The sequence below is a fragment of the Gorilla gorilla genome, chromosome 19 (genome assembly GCF_029281585.2).
Source record: "Gorilla gorilla gorilla isolate KB3781 chromosome 19, NHGRI_mGorGor1-v2.1_pri, whole genome shotgun sequence".
Lineage (NCBI taxonomy): Eukaryota > Metazoa > Chordata > Mammalia > Primates > Hominidae > Gorilla > Gorilla gorilla.
In genome coordinates, this window is record NC_073243.2 from 48,082,751 (window position 1) to 48,109,535 (window position 26,785).

A 26,785-nucleotide genomic window follows, 5' to 3' on the forward strand; every position below is an offset into this window, starting at 1 on the left:
GCCCGTTGCCTTGGACAGAAGTGTCATTCGATATGTTTGATATATTCAGCTCTGCATCAGTAATCTATTTGCAAAATTGTCCAATTTGAAAGTGACACATTTGATTCAGTTGACTTTCCTTTCTCTAGCACAGTAGAATTTGAAGGAATTCAAGAGGTGCTGGATACTAGTCACCAAGGAGAAAGGACAATAAAGCGATGTGTAAAGTATTCAAGAGAAAATTGTTGTGCACCATTAGTAGTTGAACTGAATGAAGAGCCCTGTGAAGTTGAACTTCCCCAAACAAAAGGCAATGACATCGGGAGGGCAACAGAATCTTTTTAAGTTTTAGAAATCTTTTTAGTTGACTTAGATTTTTAAATATTTTAATGTAATTTATTCCAATTATAAGTAGTGCCTAGTTATTGTAGAAAAATTTAAAGTATAGCTATATAAAAATATAGAAAAACAAACAAACAAAATAAACAAATTACCTACAATTCTGTCACCAGAGAGAATGATTATTCATAGTTTGGTATAATTTCTTCCATTCATTTTGCAGTGTATACAAATTATCATTGTTATTATTTTAGTTAAAAGGAATTAATTTGAACATACAATGGAAATCCTTATGTTAAGAAGCAAGGTTGGGCCTCCACTGTAAGTTTGTGATTTAACTTTTGCTGGACACTCATTGAATCTCTGCAGTGTAAAGCATTAGTAAACATAAAGAAGACCCATTCCTAGCCTTAAAGAGCTTATTGTGATCCAAGGAAGGTGTCAAGGAAAATAAATGTTCAATTTAAAGCAAGGAGTACTTATTGAGAAATTATGATGTGACCAGTCCTGTGTCAAATAACAGAGCTGTGGATGCAAAGGAGTAAGTACCTGGATTCTGTCTTCAAGGCCCTTACAGTGCCATGGAAGACAAGGGACATGACTTACACACAATACAGTAAGAAGGAAACCACAGTCACAAATAATTAATATTTTAGGAAGTCAGAGGAGGGAACAATTATCATGAGTTGAGGCCATAAGGAGCACTTGACTGAAGCGGTGGTTTTCAAGGTGGGTCCTTTAGGATGGAAAGGATCTGGAAGGCAAGCAGTGAGTGAGATGACAGAGCACCTCAGCCAAAGGCCCCTGGACCCTAAAACTTAAAGTATATATAAAAAAAAAAGTTGCTGAGGACCAGGACCATGGAAGGTGAACAGGGGATAGCACAGGTGTGGGATTAGGGTGGAACAGAAAGTTCATCCAGAGGAGTCCAAGGCCAGCACTTCTTCTGTATTGTGCATTCCTAGGTTACAAAGGATTAAGTTTCTCTTAAACCTAGATGCCAGCAGTTTTAATGAATGAGCCTTTGTTTGTAACACGGTCTTATTTTCTAAAAGGAGTAAGAGTGATTTTCACCTATGGATTTATTGAAATCCACAATCTATGACAAGGATCACTGTAACCTAGTCACACAATTTAATTTTGAACTTGCAGTGTTCTTTTTGCCTTCAAAATATTTTTTATTTATATATTTTAAAATTTATTTTTTAAATGGACAAATAAAACTATATATATTTTTGGTGTATAGCAGGATGGTTACACATTGTAGAATGGCTTTGAGCTAATTAACATTTTTTGTGATGAGAACAGTTAATATCTACTCTCAGTGATTTTCAAGTATGCAATGTATTATTATGAACTATAGTCACCATGTCATACAATAGATCTCTTGAGTTTTTTTCTTCTTGTCTAGCTGAAATTTTGTGTCTTTTGACCAAGATCTCACAACTCATTCCCCCAACCAAACCCCTGGACCAGGTAAACCCCATTCTACTAAGCTTTTATGAGTTTGACTTTTCAAAATGTGTATATAAGTGAGATCTCTTTTCTTAAGTTATTCCAGTAAAGAGAACACCTAGTAGTAATGTTCAGAAACTTTCTTTTTTTTGGTGGTCCATGAGAGTCAGTGTAAACATGTAATCAGAAAACATTACTGGAAGTCTTAGAGAACAGTAATTAAGAGAATAGATGTCAAATTCTGCCACTGTCCAGCTGTGTGACCTTGGGTAAGTTACTTGATGTCTTTGAGCTTCAGTTTTCTCATCTGCACCATAGTCAAAATGATTCCCATGGCACAGAGTTATTGTAAGGATTAAATGAGATACATATGTAATATAATTTCTGGCATAAGAAATGTGCTTAGACAATCATAGCAGCTACTGTTATAGGCAGAGAATAAGTGAGGTGACTTCCTCGTAGCTTGCTATTGGATTACTTAAGAGCCAGAACTGGCTGGAAAGTGTGGCAATTTGAATTTGCTGCAAACTCTACCAGAGCAGTGTTTAAAATCGTGGTTGGGCTGATATCAACAGAAGAATGATGCTAAGCTCTTAATGAGTAAGCATTAAGTACTTGAACATAAACACCCTGAATCCATAACCTATTAGACAGTCAAGGAAGCTCAGCCTCCCTCAGAGCATTTTTTTTGTCTTTTAACTTGAGAAGATTTTATTTCTAAACTTTAGTCTTAAAATAAGAAGACAATTTGAGGTTACACTCTAATGAGATTTTACAGCATTTATGTTGCAGATGAAGGTAAGACAGAAGATGTATCTACTGGGTACTAGATGAGCTATTTGGAAATTTAGAAGCTCAACCAATGTTATTGCCCGGATGAAAGACTATTGCACCAATGCAGAGGTGGACTGCAGAATCTGGAATATTTTCTTGACTCCATGCCTTTGTACATGCTCTTCTCTGCCTGGATACAACCTGTATCACTACCACTTTCTGCTAAAAAATCCGGCCAACCCCTGTTTATCCTTCAGGTGGGTTTCTCTGGTCCCTCAAACCTTGGTTTAGGAGCCTCTCCTATGTATCTTCACAACATTTTATTCTTTAGTTCATGCTACCCTTTCCTAATTTGTGGAGGCTAAACAGAAGGAATGTGGCGGAACAGTATAAACTGTTTATACATTTATACCATAAACATTGGAATAAAAGTGCTGTTAGCTAAAAAAAGATTCTCCTCTCCCAAAGTCCCAGGTGCCTCTCAGTTTTTAGTAAAATGTAACTTCTGCAGCTCAAAAATAGATAAGATCAAAATGTTCCAGGCAGTTTCATCAAGCCTGATTCCCACTTTTTCAGAAGTCGGCCTTTGAGTCCAACGGCAGTGCAGGTTCCAGATGGTCTGTATAATCAGACTAAGTCGGGCATGTCATATAACAAAACCTAAAAAGTGTATCTGAAAATGTGTTTTATGTACCTTACCTAGAAACTCTTTGATCAGACGAAGCCTGATGATATGGATTTCTCTTACTCTACTGATGATTAAATGACACTCACTTACTGCCTCCTGCAATGAGAGTAGCAGGTAGTTCCGTGGTGCTCTGGAATGAAATTGCTTGTTTGTGTATCTGCTTTCCCTATGGGTATGTGAGTTCCTTGAAAGCAAGGGCCACACCTTGCTGTCTCATAGCCTCTGAACCCAGTACAGCACCTATCACATGGTAGATGCTCACAAACATTTGTTGAATAAAAGAATGAAGAATTCATCAGTTAGGGTCTGGATGATACTTTAAACCTGAGCCCAAGTTAGGGGACATCGAGAGCTGGCTTCCCTATCTTTAAGGTTAGGGAAGGCTCAGCCTTTAGGACATTATCATTGCTCAATCCCCTTCAGGGAGCAGGGGGTGTCTGCTTGTCCTGCCCAGAAGAGTGGGCCAAAAATCACCTTCTAATGTTGCAGAGAAACAAAAGAAAACTTTCTGTATCAGAACTACATTTTAGATTTGAGATCTTCTGAAACTCTATATAAAATGGCTTTTTTTCCCATACCCCCAGAGAAAGAGTGCTTAATTTTACTCAGATTCTCAAGGTTGTCTCTGATTCCTCAGAGAAGAAGGAGCATTGCTCCAGAGCCTTTTTAAATATGGGCCAGCCTTTCTTAAGATGAGAGACCCTTTTGACACTGTCACCAGGTAAAAAGCACTGAAGATGCCCCACCATAGGAATGTTTCCTTTCCCTTTAGGCATCGGTGCCATTTCTGTGCCTGATGATGTTGTCTTTGCCAGAGAGGACTCTAGAGGGTATAAGTCAACTTTTTTCCTCCATTTACAATACAGATCAATGGCTTGCTTATCTGTCCTACCCCACCTATGCCCTACTATCAACTTGCCTATCCAAAAGTAGAATGTAAAATCCTGCTTTTACACATAGAAGCTTTGTACTTTCACAGCCTGCCTAGTCTTTCTAAGGCTTGTTTTCTTCATATCTAAATATAATGTTCCTCACCTCTTGGTATAATGTTCTTGGCTTAGAATGTTGCTCATGCATTCATTTATTCACTCAGCACATATTTATGGAAGGCCTATTATGCACTGGGTACTGGGCTAATGGTGAATAGGACAGACGGATCTCTATTCTCACAGAACAAATATCCTAGGGGAAGGAGTCAGACAATGAGCAAATAGAAAAACAGAATACTGTATCAGATGCTGATGAGTGGTACGTAGAGCATTCAATAGAAATGATGTCATTGAAAGTGACTGGGGACTAGATTAGACTGGGTCATCATAGAGTGCCCCTTTGCAGTAACATTTCGGATGTGAAGATCAGGGCAGAGGAGGTAGTTAGTGCCACAGCCAGGGTGGTGATGAATTCCATGTGTCTGAGGAATGCCAGTGTGGGTGGGCAGATATGGCTTTGAAAGTCATGGTAAGTAGGTTTGGAATGGGTTTTAAGTACAGTGAGAGGCCTTTAAAAGCATTTTAAGCAGGAGACGGATGTGCTGTAAAATACTTTATAAAAGATCATTGCAGATTCATGTTGTGTGGGCATGAATTGTAAAGAGTGAAGAATGAGGGCCAGGCATGAGGTGGCTCATGCCTGTAATCCCAGTACTTTGGAAGGCTGAGGTGGGTGGATTGCTTGAGCCCAGGAGTTTTAGATCAGCCTGGGCAACATGGTGAGACCCCATTTCTACAAACAATACAAAAATTAGCCGGGTGTGGTGGCTTGTGCCTGTATTCCCAGCTACTCTGAAGGCTAAGGTGGGAGGATCACCTGGGCCTGGGGAAGTCAAGGCTGTAGTAAGCTGTGATTGAACCACTGCAGTTCAGCCTGGGCAACAGCATGAGACCCTGTCTCAAAAAAAAAAAAAAAAAAAAAAAAAAAAGAGCAAAGAATGAAAGCAGGGGAACTAATTAGGAAGTTACTCCAGTAGTTGGAGCTATAGACAGTGGTGGCTTGGACTGAGGTGTGCGGATGAAGAGAAGTGGCTGATTGCAGATATATGTGCAGACTACTTGGTCCCAGGCCTGACACATGATAAATATTCAATAAACTCTAGCTGCTATCATCATTACTACTATTGGCTGGTAAAATGAAACTGGACCAAGTAATGGACCAACATAACAGTGGTTTTAAGAATATTACTGAGTTCAGAGCAAATTAGGTAGGATGAGCCAACTATTATCTGTACATAGACATTTAATTACTGTTACTTTTCAAGCACTGTTTTAAATATTGAGTTTTCAACACTTTTCTCTTTGCATCTTGAGAAGAAATCTATCATTTACTTGTTTCAGGATACACTGTTTAGTCATTTTGTAGTGAAAGATCCTGATTATCTTCAAATGACAGATACGAAACAGTGAATTCTAAGTTGTGTGGAAGATGTAATATATTGCACTGCTCTGGAATTTATTATGAGCAAGGAGTAGGAAAAAATTAGGGAGTTAACATCTAGGAAGAAAGCAAAACTGAAAAATGACACAGATAGATGAATATATTTATGGATACATGTCATACAGTTTGATGCCAGAAAAGCCAAATGAAGAAGTAATGTTCTGAAAACAACTCACAATTACTAAACCACTAAGCTCTGAGTCAGAGCAATATGAAGACTAGTGACAGTCATACATATATTGTTGCTGTGGAGGTTTTTAAAGTTGAGAGAGAAAGAGAGACTGCACTGTCCTTTTTCTTTTATTGCCCCCTTTTCAGAAGTCTTTGGCTCTATACTTGAACAAATGCATATATCTTTTCAATCTACCTTTATGAAGCAAGCTTATATTTACAAGCTAAAGCTAAATTATTCTGAGACATAGAAGTCTTAAGTGAAAGACAGACATCCTTGCAATCCCTTTAGTCATGGTGATCTCTTCAACTGTTAGAATTTACCGGAGAAAGCTAGGCTTTTCAGCTAAGTGGTCCCATCACTGTAGAGTAATCCCTGTAATGACTAAAAATATAGCAACACTTTCTAAGAAAACACTAGGTTCTAAATGATAATATTCTACTAGGCCAGAGCGAGTTTGTTTTCAAAATGTGGACACTAATATTTTGCCAGCAATGTGGCTTCTAGATATACTGATGCAGTTATTCAAGTTTACTGAGTGCTCACAGTGGGACAATAATTTTGGCAGTGAATTTTTGCTATTTTCAAAATTTTTCTCTTTGCTCTCTCCTTTCTTCTATTTTTGAAAATTCTGACAATAAAAATGAAAGGGTCTGCCTATGGTTAGCTTAAAGATACATCTTTTAATAAAACAAAATCATCTAAAATTCTAGTAAAAAATAGCATTTCCCAAAGTACATTCTGTGGATCACCGGTTCTTCAAGGCACTACTCGAAAGAAATTTCAGACATCCTGACTGTTGTATTCCCCTCTCATATCTGCTTGAGCCCTACTTAAAGCCCATTAATTCTACCACCATGTCTTCAAGATCATGGATGGCCACAGTCTCATTAAGACACTATCAGAAAATTAGCAGAACAAGCCATGGTACCTACAGCTCCAAGCTGGTTCCCAGGCTATAGTTGATATTTATCATCTTGCTCCTCCACCCATTTTAGATTTCCTCTACCCTTGGCCATCACTTTTGCTGCTTTAGATTGCTTGTGTGATACAGTAACCGAGACACTTATCCCTGCAGGTCTCACTCCCTGCTTACCATGCCCTTGTGAGGCCATGATTGCTGCAATTTCTGGTTCAACATTTTCATTAGCAATGGAAACACCAAGAGACACCTCAGTGAATTTCCTGAGTTCCAGGCATGCTCCTCCCTGCCCCTATTAGGGAGCAGCAACCCTAGTTCCTCCTGATGATCAAGGAAGATTTCCCCCACCAGCATGAGTCCTTCTTTTGGCTGCTGGTCCTCAAGCATGAAGCCCAGAGTGATCAGGTGGCAGTTTTGGTTTTCGGTTCACTGGAATCCTTATCAGGTTCTCCAGTGCGAGGGTAGCCCCACTGGCAACCAGGACCTCTAGTCCAGTAGAACCTAAGTTGTAGGACTGGGAAGCACAAATATTAAGTGAATTAAGTGAATTACTGGGAGCAATGGTGAGAAGGGCCAATTTTACTTCTATCTCTTCATCCCTGAGCCTGTGTATATTAGGCTTCTCTAGAGGAGAACTAATAGGAAATATTAATAAAATCCCATATATATATATAAATATATAAATTTTACAACACTCCCATATATATACATATGTATATATATGTGTGTATATATATGTGTGTATATATATATATGTATGTATATATATGAGTTTATAAAGGAGTATTGACTCACATGATCACAAGGTAAAGTCCCACAATAGGCCAGCTGAGGAGCAAGGAAGCCAGTCTGAGTCCCAAAACCTCAAAAGTAAGGAAGCTGATGGTGCAGCCTTGAGTCTGTGGTCAAAGGTTCGAGAGCCCCTGGCAAACCTCTGGTGTGGATCCACAAGTCCAAAAGCTGAAAAACCTGATGTCCGATGTTTGAGGGCAGGAAGCATCCAGCACGGGAGAAAGATGGAGGCCAGAAGACTTAACTAGTCTAGTCCTTCCATGTTCCTCTGCCTGCTTTTATTCTAGCCATGCTGGCAGCTGATTAGGTGGTGCCCACCCACATTGAGGGTGGGTCTGCCTCTCCCAGTCCACTGACTCAAATGTTAATCTCCTTTAGCAACACCCTCACAGACACACCCAGAAACAATACTTTGCATCCTTCAATCCAATCAAGTTGACACTCAATATTAACCATCGCACTGTGTATTTTAGCGATGGTAGATGCAGCACCGTGTATCAGTGGTTGGTTCAGTGCATCCGAGAGAGCTCTCCAACCTAGAGGGTTTTGTCTCTGGACGGATATCTTATCCGAATGTTTTAATAGTCTGTTCAAACATTCTATCAGATCTGCTGCTTCTGGGTGAGGTGGTTTATGGTAGGATACACGGATGTTACAGTCACATACCCTTCTCACTGACACACATCCTTTGCTAGAAAATGTGTCCTTTCATCAAAGGCAATGGTGTGAAGAGGTAAATCGGGAATTCTAAAAGCCCTTGATAGTGGGTAGGGAAGGCAAACACATATAGAGTAGGTTTTATTTCTGCTAAGAGCAAATCTCTTCTCCTTCCAGGGTGGAATGTCTCAAGACATTGAGGGTGACACTAACTTCTGTAACTCACCCTAAGGTGTGGGATTGCTTCTAATTTACTATTTTCATTTGGAGGGCAATATCAGGGGCATCCTTCTGGCCTTTCCTGCCATAATTACTCTTATTCCACAAGTCATGAAGCCAATATAAGGTTCTGTAGCTGCTAAGATATCTATACTAATTATGTACTCAGGATCTGGGGAAGAGCCATGGGCTGGGTCCTTGGACTTGTGGGACGCAGTATAAAATTCACTTAGGTTAGGACTCCATTTACCACCTGACCTCTGAGAGTCCACACTTCGTTAATGTTCCCTGGTGCCACTGCCAGCTCAGACTCTGTATTTATCATCCCTTTATTCATCATTCCTCAAAGTGAAATGTTTGGGTATGCCACTATATTAGTCTGGGTTCTCTAATAGAATATCTATGCATATATATGAATTTATTAAGTTTTAACTTACACGATCACAAGGTCCCACAATAGGCTGTCTGCAAGCTTGAGGAGCAAGAAGAGCCAGTCCAAGTCTCAAAACTGAAGAACCTGGAGCCCGATGTTTGAGGGCAGGAAGCATCCAGCATGGGAGAAAGATGTAGGCTGGGAGGCTAGGCCAGTCTCACCTCTTCAAGTTTTTCTGCCTGCTTTATATTCGCTGGCAGCCGATTAGATTGTGCCCACCAGATTAAGGGTGGGTCTGCCTTCCCCAGTCCACTGACTCAAATGTTAATATCCTTTGGCAACACCCTCACAGACACAGCCAGGATCAGTATTTTGCATCCTTCAATCCAATCAAGTTGACAGTATTAACCATCACAAGTCCACCCCTTGTCAACTTGAACCCATGCATATCTCCTGAGATCACAATCTTCAAATAAAGACAATAATAAGGTCATAATTATGCCTAACATGGTACAACTATCCTTCATACATCCAGAAATGCACCAATCCCCAACCTAAATACTGTTATATAAAGTTACCAATACTTAAATGCTGATGTGAAGTAAATAAATCTTACGCCACATGATAAAGGAAAATGAAATAAAATGAAGATATTTTCTTAGTGCAAAGGTATATATGCACAAACATGTTTTTAACAAAAGAAGGAGGAAATACTCATGACAGTTACAGTCCTCGTTTCTGCAGCTCGTCACGTGGTCATAGCTGGTATTGGTGACTACCTTCTTCTACTACCCATTCTGTATTCCCTTTGCCTTCAGCAAACACCTCAGCAGGTCGTGGTTTTTTTCCTGGTGGAGTGACCCAAACCTTCATTCCTGAGGGGTCTGGGCGATTTGTAGTCCTGCCTGGATTGGGCTGTTGTAGTTTCCCATTGACCTCAATCACAGGACATGGTAATATTAAGAGATGCCCCAATGAGTCTCCTGTATTCCATGCATGCTCTTCCTTACATCTGTCATGAGTAGTAGACTGATTTCATCTTGATAGTTGGGTCAGTCACCCCAGCCAACACTGTAACACCCTTCTTAGCCTGTTGACTTAAAGGTAAGAGGAGCCCAAAGTGTTCAGGTGGCAATCTTAACTTCCAGTTTAATGGAATCATTGTTGTGTCTCCTGGGGGCAGTGTTCCTCCCTCTGGAACTAAGACCTCTAGGCCAGCAGAATGTAATGTCGTGGAAACAGGAAGCAAAATTTTGCTAGTGGATCACTAGGGGTGACAGTGAGTGATGCCACTTTTACTTCTACCCCTTGATTCCTGGACCCGTGAATCCTGGCTATGGGAGAAACAGTACCATACATTGGACGCTGATTCAGAGCATACACGGCCTTCTGGAGAATTCTAGCCCAGCCCTGCAAAGTATTGTCACCTAATTGGCGTTATAATCGTGACTCCAAAAGGCCATTCCACCATTCTATCGATCCAGCTGCTTCAGGATGATGGGGAACAAGGTAACACCAGTGAATTCCATGAGCATGAGCCCACTGCCACACTTCTTTAGCCATAAAGTGAGTGCCTTGGTCAGAGGCAATGCTGTGTGGAATACCATGACGGTGGATAAGGCATTCTGTGAGTCCACTGATGGTAGTTTCAGCAGAAGCATTGTGTACTGGATAGGCAAACCCACATCTAGAGTAAGCGTCTATTCCAGTGAGGACAAACCTCTGCCCTTTCCATGATGGAAGAGGTCCAATATAATCAACCCGCCACCAGCTAGCTGATCACCCCAAGGAATGCTGCCATATCGAGTGCTTAGTATTGGTCTCTGCTGCTGGCAAATTGGGCACTCATCAGTGGCTGTAGCCAGGTCAGCCTTGGTAAGTGAAGTCCATGTTGCTGAGCCCAGGCATAACCTCCACCCCTGCCACCATGGCCACTTTGTTCATGGGCCCATTGTGCGATGACAGGGGTGGCTGAGGAAAAAGGCTGAGTGGTGTCCACAGTACGGGTCATCCTATCGACTTGATTATTAAAATCTTCCTCTGCTGAGGTCAACCATTGGTGAGCACTCACATGGGATACAAATATCTTCACAGTTTTTGGCCACTCAGAGAAGTCCAGCCACATACCTCTTCCCCAAGTTTCTGTGTCACCAATTTTCCAATCATGCTTCTTCCAAGTCCCTGACCATCCAGCCAAACCACTGGCTACACCCCATGAATCAGTTTATAATCACACATCTGGCCATTTCTCCTTCCTTGCAAAGTGCACAGCCAGGTGCACTGCTTGAAATTCTGCCCACTGGGAAGATTTCCTTTCACCACCGTCCTTCAGGGATGTACTAGAAAGGGGCTGTAGTACTGCAGCCGACCACTTTCGGGTGGTGCTTGCATATCATGCAGAATCACCTGTGAACCAGGCCCTAGTCTTCTCTTCCTCTGTCAGCTGATCATAGGGAACTCCCCACGAGGCCATTGGTGCAGGCTGGGGGAGAGAAGGAAGGGTGGCAGGAGTGGAGATCTTGGGCATTTGAGCCCTTTCCTCATGTAACTTACTTGTGCCTTCAGGATCTGCTCAAGCCCGATCACGTATATACCACTTCCATTTGGTGATAGAATGCTGCTGTGCATGACCCACTTTATGGCTAGATGGGTCAGAAATCACCCAGTTCATGATAGGCAGTTCAGACTGCATGGTGACTTGATGACCCATAGTTAAATGTTCAGTTTCCACCAAAGCCCAGGAACAGGCCAAGAGCTGTCTCTCAAAAGAAGAGTAGTTATCTGCAGAAAATGGCAGGGCCTTGCTCCAAAATCCCAGAAGCCTCTGCTGTGATTCACCTATGGGGGACCCGCCAAAGGCTCCAAACAGCATCCCTATCTGCCACTGAAACCTCAAGCACCATTGGATCTGCTGGGTCATATGGCCCAAGTGGCAGAGCGGCTTGCACAGTAGCCTGGACCTGTTGCAGAGCCTTCTCCTGTTCTGGACCCCACTCAAAACAGGCAGCCTTTCAGGTCACTCAATAAATAGGCAGAGTAACATGGCCCAGTGAGGAATGTTGCCTCCAAAGTCTAAATAGGCCCACTAGGTGTTGTGCCTCTTTCTTGGTTGTAGGAGGGGTCAAATGCAGCAACATACTCTTCACCTTAGAAGGAATATCTTAACAGGACTCACATCACTGGACCCCTAGAAATTTTGCTGAGGTAGAAGGTCCCTGAATTTTAGTCAGATTTATTTCCCATCCTCTGCCACTCAAATGTGTCACTAATAAATCCAGTGTGTTTGCTACTTCTTGCTCACCAGATCCAATCAGCATAATGTCATCAATGTAATAGATCAGTGTGATATCTTACAGAAGCAAAAAGCAACCAAGGTCTCTCCGAATAAGATTATGACACAAAGCTGGAGAGCTGATATACCCCTGAGGTAGGACAGTAAAGGTGTATTGTTGGCCTTGCCAGCTGAAGGCAAATTGCTTCTGGTGGGCCTTATGGACAGGAATGGAGAAAAAGGCATTTGCCAAGTCAATGCTGCATACCAGGTACCATGAGATATGTTAATTTGCTCAAGCAATGAAACTACATCTGGTACAGCAGCTGCAATTGGAGTCACCACTTGGTTAAGCTTACAATAATCCACTGTCATCCTCCAAGATCCATTTTTCTTCTGCACAGGCCAAATGGGAGAGTTGAATGGGGATGTGGTGGGAATCACCACCCCTGAGTCTTTCAGGCCCTTGATGGGCACTAATCTCTGCAGTCCTTCCAGGGATGCGATATTGTTTTTCATTTACTATTTTTGTAGGTAGAGGCAACCTTAATGGCTTTCATTTGACCTTTCCCACTATAGTAGCCCTCAACCAACCAGTCAGGGAGCCAATGTGGCAGTTCTGCCAGCTGCTAGGTATGTCTATGCCGATTATGCATTCTGGCACTGGGGAAATTACCACAGGATGAGACCAGAGACCTGCTGGACCCACTGTAAGTCAGACCTGAGCTAAAACTCCATCAATTACCTGACCTCCATAAGTCCCTACTTTAACTGGAGGACCACCATGACATTTTGGATTTCTTGGAATTAACATCAGCTCAGAGCCAGTGTCCAGTAGTCCCTGAAATGTCTGATCATTTCTTTCTCCAGTGCACAGTTACCTTGGTAAAAGGCCGGAGGTTTCCTTGGGGGAAAGATGGGAGAAAGATTCACAGCACAAATTGTCAGTAATGTAGTAGGGTCCTTCCTCAAGGGGACCCGCTTCCCCTTTATTCAAGGGCTTCTGGGTCTGTAAACTGGCTCAAGTTTGGAAACTGATTGAGGGACTGTGGTTCTCTGGTTTTATAATTCAAATTATTCTTTTGTCCATTTGACCTATAAGTTTTCTGTTTGTATAAATTAAGTCGGAATGCAGTAGGCTATCAATTTCACTTCTAGGAACACTGTGATTAATTAGCCAATGCCACAGCTCTACACAATGCCACAGCTCTACACGAGTCAGACTATTCTGATTGCTGCTTTGCCTCTGCTGTCCATTACAGTAGGTATGCCCGCCTTGCCTTTGACTGTTGAGTGCTGCCACCTGGCCCCTGCCACCTCGCGACTCAATTATTCCCACTGTATTTAAGTTGTGTAGTTGAGTGACTGTGGTTTCCACTGTTAGATCTGACATACAGAGAAGAGCAATCACAGGGCTCTTCAAAGATGCAGGTGCTGCCCTCACAAATCTACTTCACAAGGCATTGGTCAAGGATATAGCTTCTGGACCCTCCCAGCTGGGATGAATAGGCCTAAAGTGACTAATCCACTCTACCACCCCAATCTCCCTAAGCCTTTGGATCTCTTCCTCTACATTAAACCAAGGGAGATCAGGCATTTCCAGCTTGCTCACAATGGGCCATCTTTTAATCCATGTTTCAGCTAACCAAGTAAATAAACTATTAGAACCTTTTTTAACTCCCCAAGCTGCAACATTAAAAGCAGAGTCCCTACTTAGTGGGCCCAAATAAATTCAGCCTGATCCAACTCTATATTCCTTCCACCATTATCCCATACCCTTAATATCTGTTCCCATGCCTGTTCTCCAGATTGCTGTTGATATAGAGAACTCAAACAGTTCTTTTCGAGTGTGGCAGATCTCCTCATGGGTCACACTCAACCTCACCTCTAGGGGCCCACCAGGACTTTAGTCTAGTTATAGGTCTAAAAGCAAATGGGGGTGTTGGTGTTGGCTCCTGAGGAGAATCAACATTATTTTGCCTGGCAACTACCTCAGGGGAGGCCATCACTGTTGCCTCAGGCAGCACAGGGTTTATTTCCTGAAAGTTGGAAAGGCTGATGGCAGCATGGGTCGGGGAGGGGATGTTGCCACTACTGGGGATAGGGAAGCTGTTCCTTCTGGCAAAAAGTCTCATCAGAGTTGACATACTCAGTGTCCCCAGCTTCATCATGATCCTCCTACATGTCCCCATGCCAGTTGCAGGGTCCCATTCTTTTCTAATCAGTGCCCTTAACAAGTAGACAGCTGGTGAGGCTGTGCATGCACCTTTTGTTGCAGGTCAGCCACTCACATAAGAGCTTGTATCTGTTTTTCCACAATTCCAGCTTTTTCTCTACAGGAGATAAGACTCTCACTCAAGGCAATCTTAGCAGATTTGAGGCTCAGTATCTGCTTCTGAAGCCAGGAGACAGAATCCCTGAGTTCATCATTTTCTTTCTTCACTTTGTCCACTGAACTTAGGAGCAAGCAACCATCTTCATTATGTTCTTTGGTTCTCCACATATGGTCAAAGGTATTATGTATAGAGTCACTAAACTCCTTGCCTCTCACAAGCGGGGAATCAGGAATGTCAAATGCATTTATTTTGCATAACTTCCTAGACAGTATATGCCAACTATTAGAAGTAGAGTCCTGGGCTGGGCACAGTGGCTCACACCTGTAATCCCAGCACTTTGGGAGGCTGAGGCGGGCGGATAACAAGGTCAGGAGTTTGAGACCAGCCTGGCCAACATGGTGAAATCCTATCTCTATTAAAAATACAAAAATTAGCTGGGCATGGTGGCAGGTGCCTGTTATCCCAGCTACCCGGGAGGCTGAGGCAGGAGAATTGTTTGAACCCAGGAGGCAGGGGTTACAGTGAGCCACGATCACGCCATTACACTCCAGCCTGGGCGACAGGGCGAGACTCCATCTCAAAAACAAACAAACAAACAAAAAAGTAGTAGAGTTCTTAGCATTTTTGGGTCTAATCATATTAAGCAGCCAACTCCAGAAACTCCAAAACCAATGAAAGAACTCCATCCTTAATATTCTGTTCTTCTAGAACCACTCCTGGTACCAGAATCTGTATTAGTCAGGGTTCTTTAGAGGGACAGAACTAACACCTTCCTCAATACTCTGAAAGGCAGTTTTGGCATTTTGTTTTACTTACAGGTCATATCATCTCTAAGCTTTAAGGGCCAACTCAGTGGTATATTAAGATCAAAGGCATGACCGGGCATGATGGCTCACACCTGTAATCCCAGCACTTTGGGAGGCTGAGGTGGGTAGACTGCTTAAGCTCAGGAGTTGGAGACCAGCCTGGGCAACATGGCGAAACCCCACTTCTACAAAAATTTAAAAATTAGCTGGGCATGGTGATGCATGCCTGTAGTCCCAGCTACTTGGGAGACTGAGGTGGGAGGATGGCAGGAGCCCAGGGAGGTTGAGGCTGCAGGGAGCCAAGATCACACCACAGCACTCCAACCTGAGTGATAGAGCCAGACTGTTTTTTAAAAAAAAATCTCATTGCTCCCCACCTCTAAAAAAAAAATAAAGGCATAGTAAGAGTGCTCCTGTGTCTATAACCTCTCTTTCAGTTTTATATTCAGACCCCTCTCCTTTTCTTCGCTGCCCCTCCCTGAAAATCTTAAGTTCCCTTCTCACACGTGTTCCCCTGGCTCCAGGTGGTCTTGCAGTTCTCTTGATGAGCAAGCGGTTTCTTTCCACAGCTGAGACTATTTCTCTGCTGGGGCTGTGTGACCAGTTATTGGTCCAGAAGCAGTGAGGGGAGGCATGGGCTCATCTTAAGGAGGACAAACATAATTTTGCAAAGCGTTCATCCCAGGCAAAGCTTTGCATATTCTCCAGGCAAGGTGCAATTGCTTTCCTCTAGCAAGGGGCAGAGATGCTTGATTTCAGGGGAATCTGGTGGGGAGGTGCCATGTTTTTCAGGTGCTCCAATGTCCCCATCCAAGGTCCCAGAGTCCCACTTCTCTCTCAGGACCCTGACATTAGCATGGAAGACCTGTCAATGCTGAACCCATATGATTAAAACCTGAACCTGATTTTAGCTTAATGAACCATCCAGTTGCAGCAGATGAACCCTCAAAGTGCTGCCATGGAGGCCTTCCGACTTTTTTCAGCAAGCCCTAAGTTAGTAATTGGCTTCTCAAATCTGTCATTATCTTTCTTTAAGGCTTCCAAGGCAGGTAACAAAACCCAGCCAACTCCACAATCCCTGTTATTACCACTGCCCCCACACCATTTAAATGTAGGGCTTCTGCATCACCAAATACTTTCCCTTCCACCTGGTTCTTATTCCAATACACAAAAGGTGAGACTTTTCATAATTGGCAGGTTACACTCTGCTACAGCTTATTTCTACCCCACTTACCACTAGCATTGGGTCCTGTGGCTATACACCTGTGAACGATCCAGTTCAAGAATTCCAGTCCTCAAACCCTGCCTCTCTGGGGCCAATTTCAGTAGCAATTTATTTCCTGTTCCCTCAGAAACAGAGCCTGAGAAAAGAACTTCGAGTTCAGGTAGTTTATTTGGGAGGTAATCCCAGAAGCAAATGTGAGCAAATAGAGTGAGGCAGAAAAGGAGGAAAAGCCAATATCAGGGTGCATTTATTGAGGTCAATGCTGTAACTAATGGGATTAGGTTCTATCAGGACCCCCAAGACACATATAGAATTCCCCCTAAAATTGCCAGTCCACTTGCTTCTCTTTGACTGTTGGTTGCTCCTGGGGGCTTTACCTCCCTGCACATAGTGCATGCATGAAGACTAAGAAGTTCCTCTCAGAGTTGGAGAAAGGCCTGAGGCAGAAACTAAAAAGCCATGTGGCTTATTTTTGAAACAAGATTCTGTCATGAGCTCACATGAAACTGTCCACTACAACTGTGGCTGAAATTACAGATATGGGACACCAAAATCGTCTGCTACAAGAAGGTTGGAGCAGAATGTTGGGTGAAATCAGGGTGATGATTGCAGGACTGCAACCCTGTACAAGTCTTGCCTTGCCTGTGTTGACTGCCCCAGGGCTTCTTGTTCATTGAGACAATAGCTGGGTGTGGTGACATGCATCTGTAATCCCAGTGCCTTGGGAGGCCAAGGTGGGAAGATGACTTGAGCCCAGGAGTTCGAGGCTGCAGTGAGTTATACTCACATCACGGCACTCCAGCCTGGGTGACCTTGTCTCTAAAAAAAAAAAGAAAAATAAATTTAAAAAATATTGAGACAATAAATTCCTTATTCATTTAAGCCACTGTAGTGGGGTTTTCTATCTCTAAAAGTTGAAATTCTGATATATATTAGCATTATTTAAAATACTATAGAGGATTATTTGAGAAATCCTGCTTTAGATGAAAAAATGAAAAATGATAGGGAAAAGATGGTTTTCTCTTTCTCTATAATCTAATGACTTTCTTCCATATTTTGCCCTTCCATTAAGGTTCTTGATTCTGACTGCCATCACTTTTAAGCATGAAATGTTTATAATTTACTCTGAGAGATTGTGTATTTATTATAAGGAATGGGAACCTTTGAATAGGAGATGAGTAAAGTTAGATTAGGGCGGGGCTACTTGAGGTCAATTAGAAATTTGAGGTAATTGAGAAACTTTATTATTTGCATGCTGTGTGGTGAGAGATAAAGGTGGAAGGGAAGGGACAAGGAGGGATCTATAAGGGGCTTCCAACCCAGAAATGCTGTATGATGGTTTTCCCCATTAAGAAGGGTGGAGATTTAGCTGGGTGTGGTGGCACACACCTTGTAGTCCCAGTTACTCGGGAGGCTGAGGTGGGAGAATCACCTGAGCCTGGGGAGGTTGAGACTGTGGTGAGCTGAGGTTGTACCACTGCACTCCAGCTTGGGTGATAGAGTGAGAATACATCTCAAAAAAAAAAAAAAAAAAGATAGTCTTAATTTAACAAGACTATCATTTTATGGATAAAAAGGAAATTCAGGCGTCAAACCCTTGAAGATGAGACTAAACATTACTTAGGTTTATAGAGATTTATTCAGGCCTGGTCTGAGAAATTGATGAATTGTTTTCAATTTCCATTTTTTTAGCTGTCTACGATTATCTGCAATTGCAATCGTGGACATTATTTCCATGTTAAGTTCAGGAGCACCATTTTTTTTGTTGTTGTTACCTGAAAATATACTCGTCTACATGCGTGAGTCTACAACAGGGTATTTGTACAGGGGCAGGTGTGTTTGGTTATTTTGTGTGTGTGTGTGTGTGTGTGTGAGAGAGAGAGAGTGAGAGAGAGAGAGAGAGAATATGAGCAAGTGTGGATACTTATTTATTGCTACCATAAGTTGTAAGATGCCAGGGAAAGAGATGGGTCAAGTTAAGGTTGAGATCGCTACTAGTCAATCAGCCTCCTTTTCCTAAAAGACCAAGTTTGAGGGTAAAAGAAGAAAAGGAGGTTGGGTCTCATGGTTGATATTCCTTTCTGGCTGATCTTTCTGGATATTTGGTGGCTTTCTGCATAATTTGTCAACTTACTTGTTTTTAAATTATGATTGAATGCACATGATGTTAAACTTTTAAATTTTATGAAAAAATGTTTACATTACGCATGGGTTTCTGTTCCTAACATTCAGGCTCAGACAAGTGCATTTATGTTATTTTGTATTTTTCAAGATGGCTGTTTTTACATAAAGTCATCCTAGGACATTGAAGATCTGATGAGTATACAGTAAAGCATTTGTTTTGTTGCCTGGTGGAACTAATTAAATACACGGACAGACAAACAAGTGAAATCAGGATGCTCCTCTAATTCATCCAAGAAATCTCAAGAGAATGATATCTGTCTCTCTTGATATCTTAATTGCTGTAAATCACTCTGGCTCTTCAAGATCTAAATAATCCACAACAATACACACTTTTAAATGTATTGTTCCTAGGCTAGTAACTTCGAAATTTTTTTTTTCCTATTGGGGAAGGAATTCACACTCCTATATCTAAACTTAATATGAAGTGGATCCATTCTACAGGTATAAAAATAACATTGAGATAGCGTTTGAGGTTCAGCCTGTGTAAGTCAAGATGCCTTGTGTATTGCCTCACATGTAGGCAGGTGTGTACATATTCATTTTCACATAGGAAGGGAAATGGGGGCTGATGTAAAGATATAAAAGACCATCTAGGTAGTTCCATCCTGCATTAATTTTAGGGGGTTGTGTGGGTGAAAATTGTTCTCTAAGTCAGGAAGCTCTAGGTTTCAGTGTGTAATAGTCTGTTTTCATGGTGCTATGAAGAAATACCCAAGACTGGGTAATTGATAAAGAAAAGAGGTTTAATTGACTCAGTTCTGCATGGCTGGGGAGGTCTGAGGAAACTTACAATCATGGTGGACACTACCTCTTCACAGGACAGCAGGAGAGAAAATGTGTGCTGAGCTAAGGGGGGAAGCCCCTTATAAAACCATCAGATTTCGTGAGAACTCACTATCATGAGAACAGCATGGGTGAAACTGCCCCCCATGATTCAGTTGTCTCCACCTGGTCCCACCCTTGACAAGTGGAGATTATTACAAACCAAGGTGAGCTTTGGGTGGGGATACAGAGCCAAACCGTATCACAGTGTGATCATATTGAGGTCTTCAGAGTAGGAGGCTATACTTATAGAGATGCTGTAGTGGAATTTCTGCGGGCTGACCTGCTTCATCTAACCTCTCTGTGCTTCACTTTCCTCATCTGTAAAATGCGGAAAATAATAGGAAACTTCCTCATGGGTGGTCATAAGGAATAAATGGATTAATACAGGTAAAGAATTTAGAATACCACCTGGCTCATAATGAGCACTCAGTAAGCGTTAGCTGCCACCGTGATTACCATCCTCACCATCCCTATCATCATCATCACCATCATCATCGTCATGTCGTGGGTAGACTCCTGGATGTGAGACTAAATTAAGCTTTAATAAACATGACTCTATTAACTTGTACCCCAACAAACTGAAGGAATTCAGGTGACCAAAAGTAATTAAGATACCCAATAGCTGACTTTTATAATTGTTCGCTAATTTTTCTGTATAACTCTCCTGATAATCTTTATGAGATAAGGTATTATGGCATGAATTGTGCCCCCCTAAAAGATACACTGAAGTCCAATCACCTGTACCTCAGAATGTGATCTTGTTTGGAAATAGGGTGGTTACTGATGTGGTTAGTGAAGCTAAGATCATGTTGGAGTAGGATGGGCTTTTTACAATTTTTTACATATTATATATTTATTATACTTTAAGTTCTAGGGTACATGTGCACAGCATGCAGGTTAGTTACATATGTGTACATGTGCCATGTTGGTGTGCTGCACCCATTAACTCGTCATTTAGCATTAGGTATATCTAGTAATGCTATCCCTCCCACCACCCCCCACCACCCCATAACAGGCCCCGGTGAGTGATGTTCCCCTTCCTGTGTCCAAGTGTTCTCATTGTTCAATTCCCACCTATGAGTGAGAACATGCAGTGTTTGGTTTTTTGACCTTGCGATAGTTTGCTGAGAATGATGGTTTCCAGCTTCACCCATGTCCCTACAAAGGACAGGAACTCATCATTTTTTATGGCTGCATAGTATTCCATGGTGTATATGTGCCACATTTTCTTAATCCAGTCTATCGTTGTTGGACATTTGGGTTGGTTCCAAGTCTTTGCTATTGTGAATAGTGCCACAATAAACATACGTGTGCATGTGTCTTTATAGCAGCATGATTTATAATCCTTTGGGTATATACCCAGTAATGGGATGGCTGGGTCAAATGGTATTTCTAGTTTTAGATCCTTGAGGAATCGCCGTACTGTCTTCCACAATGGTTGAACTAGTTTACAGTCCCATCAACAGTGTAAAAGTGTTCCTATTTCTCCACATCCTCTCCAGCACCTGTTTCCTGACTTTTTAATGATCACCATTCTAACTGGTGTGAGATGGTATCTCCTTGTGGTTTTGATTTGCATTTCTCTGATGGCCAGTGATGATGAGCATTTTTTCATGTGTCTGTTGGCTGCATAAATGTCTTCTTTTGAAAAGTGTCTGTTCATATCCTTCACCCACTTGTTGATGGGGTTGTTTGTTTTTTTCTTGTAAATTTGTTTGAGTTTTTTGTAGAAGGATGGGCTTTTAATCCCATGTGACTGGTGTATTTTTTGGTAGAAGGAAATTTGGACACAAGAATACACAGAGGGAAGAAGATGTGGAGAAACAGGAGAGAAGTCAGCCATGTGATAATGGGGGCAGATACTGGAGTGATACATCTCCATGCCAAGCAATGCCATTGGCTGCTAGCAATATCATCAACTAAAGGAGCAAGGAAGGATTCTCTCCTACAGGTTTCAGAGGCAGCACGGCCCTGTGCATATCTGGATTTCAGACTTCTAACTTCCAGAACTGTGAGCCAATAAATTTCTGTTGTTGTAAGACACCCTGTTTGTGGTACTTTGTCACAGCAATCCTAGAACTAATCCAAAACGGAGTGGAAACATACCATTGAGGGATGACAGAGCACTCAGGCTTAACCAATCAGGCTGCTGATTGATGATAGTATGATGTTCAAATGCTAAAAGCTTCCACTTTACATTTTTTTGATGGTTTTAAACCAATCTGATTTTTTTTCCCTCTCATTTTAGTCTATCTCCATGATCTGTTATTCTGGGAAAACTTTCCTAACCTTTGTATAAGTGGTGAGCTTATGGACATACATTCTTTCCTATCAGACATTTGAACAAATCTCCTAAAATTTCCTCCTTTCCTCCCTTCCTTCCTTCTTTCCCTCTCTCCTTCCCTTCTCTGTTTCTCCCTCCCTTTCTTTCTTCCTTCCTTCCTGTCCTCCCTCCCTCCTTTCTTCCCTTCTCTCTCCTTCCCTCCCTTTCTTCCTTCCAGAAGGGCAGAGGGCCAAAGCAATAGGCAACCTTGTGTAGATTGCTCAAAGTCATGATCACTCCTCTTCTGTGGCTTTTTATTTTATTTTATTTTGAAGCAGAGTCTCGCTCTGCCACCCAGGCTGGAGTGCAATGGTGCCATCTCGGCTCACTGCAACCTCCACCTGCTGGGTTCAAGCAATTCTCCTGTCTCAGCCTCCAGAGTAGCTGGGATTACAGGTGCCTGCCACCATGCCTAGCTAATTTTTGTATTTTTAGTAGAGACAGTGTTTCACCATGTTGGCCAGTCTGCTCTCGATCTCCTGGCCTCAAGTGATCCATGCCTCGGCCTCCCAAAGTGCTGGGATTACAGGCATGAGCCACTGCACCTGGCCTTCTATGGCTCTTTAGAAAGGTAGGGATACTCCTGGTCTTTTGTGTTGATTTCCCCACCAAGATTTTTCCCTCTTCTTCACCTAACATCAATACCATTTGATTATTTTCAGAGCAAAAGCAGCCTCTTTTTGTGCTGCAGGCATCAACTAGATCCTTCCCCCACATGCCCCATATATTGATACCACTTAAATATTCCTATTTTCCAAAATCAGTTATTGGGCATCTGTCATGTTTCGGAACCAGTCTAATCTTTCCAGTGATACTCTCAGATTCAGGGTGGGCCAGCCAAGATTTGTTTTCAATACTCTTTCTGGTGACTTGGAAAATTCTTCTAGAATTACCAGTAAGTCCTACTTTCATTTTGCACAAATTACCATACAGTCAAATTTAAAATTTCATAGATGCCTAACCTGTAATAGAAGAAAAATGCAAAGTTTATAAAAGTATCTTTAACTCATTAACTAATTTTCTCTTGACTCATGTTTACTGCTCCTCAAGTTCCATAGGATGATAAGGTTTCATTTAAGTCAGCAGGGCGATTTTTTGGGGGTAGTTTTCAGGACTATTCCTAAAAACACATTCTTCAGAAAATTTGTAGTAAGCATTACATTCTTTTCATCAGTAAAAATGTGTGGTCACTTGTTCTGATTCCATTGTGCTGTTTTGCAATATCTATGAAACACAAATGTAGCTTTAAAAATACATAGTATGTTTTCTCAGAGGTCTCAAACAAGGGAATGAACAAGGGCACCTGTCTGCGTATCAAGAAGGATCCTGCTTCGTATATTTTTAAAAGAGCTGTTAGAGTAGCTTTAGTTCTCTCTGCTCCCTGATTAAATCTTGATTAAAATCAGTGCTGCAGTTGTAGAATGGGAAGCGGTCTTCTCCTTCCTTTCCCTGCTGTAGGTAACATCACTTGATTGCTTGAGACAGTTAAAGGTGCTTTGGTAGTAAAAGGACAGCAAGATTAATGGGCAGTCATTTCCATAGTAACAGCAAAGCACTCTGGGAAACAGAGCCACTCGGGAGCTGGAGCTGCACATGCCAGGATTTCTGCTCCCATGGCAACAGGAGAGTGTGGGGTGGGGACGAACATGCTAGGAAACTTAGCAAAGGTCCGTTTAGTGAAGACAATGTATAATCAGAGTTGTCAATCTATTTTAAAATTTGAAGTTAAAATAAATCAAATTTGAGACCACGAGCTGATGCAAAACATTTAAAATATACTGTACATCCACTGAAAATTTCTGAAGCATAAGCACAAAATAGTTTAAGAACTATCCAATTGTGACAACTTGTTAGTTAAAAAAATCCAATTACCAAGATTTTTGTCCCAGAGTAGTTGCAGAAAATTACACAATTAGAGCAATTTTTCTCAGCTGCTCCACTACAGAAAACGAAAGTAATTATACAAAAATAGTGTAAAATACTTTTCACAACTGCAAGTTTGAGTTTTGCTTTCTTTAGAAGAAATTCTGTTTTTCACTTAGATAACCATCTCAACAAAAAGTTGAAGAGAGCTAGCAGTAAAAAAGAGAAAGCAATAGTTAAAAGAGAATCAAGAACAAAGCAAAAGGTGAGTGAAATGCTAAGAGAAGCAGAAAAGAATTCAGAAAGATCTAAGAACCCAGCATTCCAATTACAATGAGTAAAAGAAGTGTGACACAAAGTCGTATTCCTTCTGCTTTTATTAATGTTGGAGTTAAAGTTTTTGAAGGTCTCTGTTGTCCTGCATGAAATTATAACATATTCAGGGAGCTCAGTGTCCACTAAGGAATAGACATTCTTTTCTATCCGGGCCTTTTGAGTCAACTCTACACAGCCAGTGAAACAGAAGTTTGGAAATTATCTGCGGATTTGGGTATTGGTTAGTTACTAATCAAGTCCATTAAGGTAAATCTGTATGTTTGTATCTAGTCTTTACTAAGTGGGGCACTTACTATCACAAATATAATATTTACTGAGTTTTCAATATGAATTTGGAAAACAGATATTAGTGATTTAACCTAGTTCCTGGCCTGGGGTGTCTATTCTCTATGCATTGTGTCCAGTAGGATCTGGATGCCAAAATATCATTTAGTCACATGGAGGATTTGGCCACAGTATCTCAGAGAAGTGTGATACTTCTTCAGTAAGCATCATCTCAACATCTATATCCTACATCTTGAAAAGAAGGTTTATTATAAGAAACATCTATGGGATTGCCTGCTGAGCACCAGCACCTGTAATTAGGGAGCTATCCTCCTTCCCTACTATCTACATGTTGGCATTGTTGTGCTGTGACCCTAATTCCCTGTCTATAGTCAATTGATCTAAAAATGGGCACCTAAGTTGTGCTTTGCTAGTCAAAGTCATTAGTTGTAGAACTCTGGAGTTATTAGTGACCATATTTTTTTGTTATGTAGATAAAACTTCAAGAGAAAATAATAAAGATATCAGAGAAAATCAGAGACAGGAGGTAGATACTTGATTTAGATGATGTTCAGCCCCTGGTCTAGTTGTTTCTAAAGCCCAATAGAATCTGTATTTCCTGTGGCTTGATTATATATCCTCCTAGTAAATTCCTCCCTCTCTGTTTTTTGGCTCAAGCTAGCTCAAGCTGGATTTCTACCTCTTGCAACTGAGTCCTAACTAATGTAACATCCTCTCCCCAAATTCCCTAAAAAACATGATAAAAGGAAGAAAATGGAACAACCACTTGGACAGAAAACACATTGTGGGAAATAAAAGCAGGAGTGAAAAGTAATTGCAAAGTTTTTCTTTCCTTGCAATTCAATGATTTGTGAGGAAGGAAAGGGGGCTTAGAAGCTACTACAACCAGGAAATGATCAAAAGAAACAAGACTAGTAAAAATGCAGTAAAAATCAGAAGTTGGTATATTCCTAAATACCTGTAGAGGGTGGCAAAAATCTGTGCTGAAATTCTAATTTACACTATTTGCTCTATGTTGCCTATTGTAGGATGTGCTAGGTAGGCTCTTCCAGACTGCAAGGAACATGTTACTGGGAAATTCAGTGCACTGAGGGTAAGGAGAGAATCTTAAATATCTCCAGAGAAGAGGAAAACAAATAGGTCATGCACAAAGTATCAGGAATCAGAATTTCTTCTGATGTCTCAGAAGCAACCCTGTTGGGATAATGCCTTCAAAATGATTTCCAATCTAGAATTCTATATCCAGCCCAACTACCAATCACATAAAAATATAGAATAAATACATTTCATATATGTAAGATCTAAAAAAATGTAATTTCCACACGTATTTTCTAAGAAAACTATTGAGGAACATGGGCCACTAAGAGAGGGGAGTAAACCAAGAAAGAAGAATACATGGGGAAAGAGAATAAGAAGGCAAAGGGATCTAGGGACTATGGGGAATCCCAGGAGGACAGCTGTGCCCTGGTTCAGAAGGATGCTGGTTTACATGAAGCAGGTACACACATCCTTTCACTGAGCATTATGTCTGTAAGAATCACCATTGATTCTGTTGGGTACAGAATCCTTTTATATTGCTGTATAGTATTCTATTGTATGGATATATCACGTTTATCTGTCCATTCTACTGTTGATGAGTCCTCAGTTTGCTTCTAGTTTTTGGTTCTAAAGAATACTGATGTGCTGAACAGTTCTGTGACTGTGTTGTGGTACAACTATGTAATTAATCTGATGATAAGGTATCTACAAAGTATCTACAGTAAATATAATATTTAATGGTGAAGTATTGAAAGCTTTTCCTGTGAGATCAGGAATGAGATAACGATGCATAATATCATCACTTCTTTTCAATATTTTACTAGAGAGTCTAGTCAATAAAAATACCTAAAAGTAGATGTAAAATGCATAAGGATGAGAGAGGAAATAATGAAATTGTCATTATTTGTAGATTACACAATTTGCATATAGGAAACAAAAGAGTACAGATAAACTATGGCAATTAATAAGTGAATTTACTAAAGTCAATATATAGAGGTCAGTTTTATTTATGCTGACAACAGATAATTAACTATTTTAATTAGGAATTATTTAATTTATAATAAAATAAAAATATCAATTCATTAGAAATTAGTCAAATAAAAGATATGTTAGACTGCTACAAAAAACTACAAAATATACTGAGATAAATAAGCCTAAATAAATTCAGGGTTATACTATGTTTGTGGGCTTGAGAATTCAATATTGTTAGCATGTCAGTTTTTACTATATTAATTTATAGATCCAGTACAATCCCTATCAAAATTTCAGAAGGTTTGGTTGAGGAACTTGAAAAACTGATTCTAAAGTTTATAGGAAACTCAGAGTCAGGAATAGCAAAGACATACTTGACAAAGAACAAAGTTGAAGGATATATATACTACCAGATTTCAAGACGTGTTAATAAACGACAGTAATTAAGACAGTGTGGTATGATACAAGAATGGACAAATAGACCAAAAGAAGAGCACATAGAATGCAGAATAGACCCATAC

The 26,785-nt window shown here is 41.1% G+C and overlaps 1 pseudogene; it reads right to left on the minus strand.

Moving 5' to 3' along the window:
* Positions 1-9,523: 9,523 nt before the first annotated feature.
* On the minus strand, positions 9,524-19,948 carry LOC134757543 (uncharacterized; annotated as a pseudogene).
* Between the last annotated feature and the right edge of the window lie 6,837 nt (positions 19,949-26,785).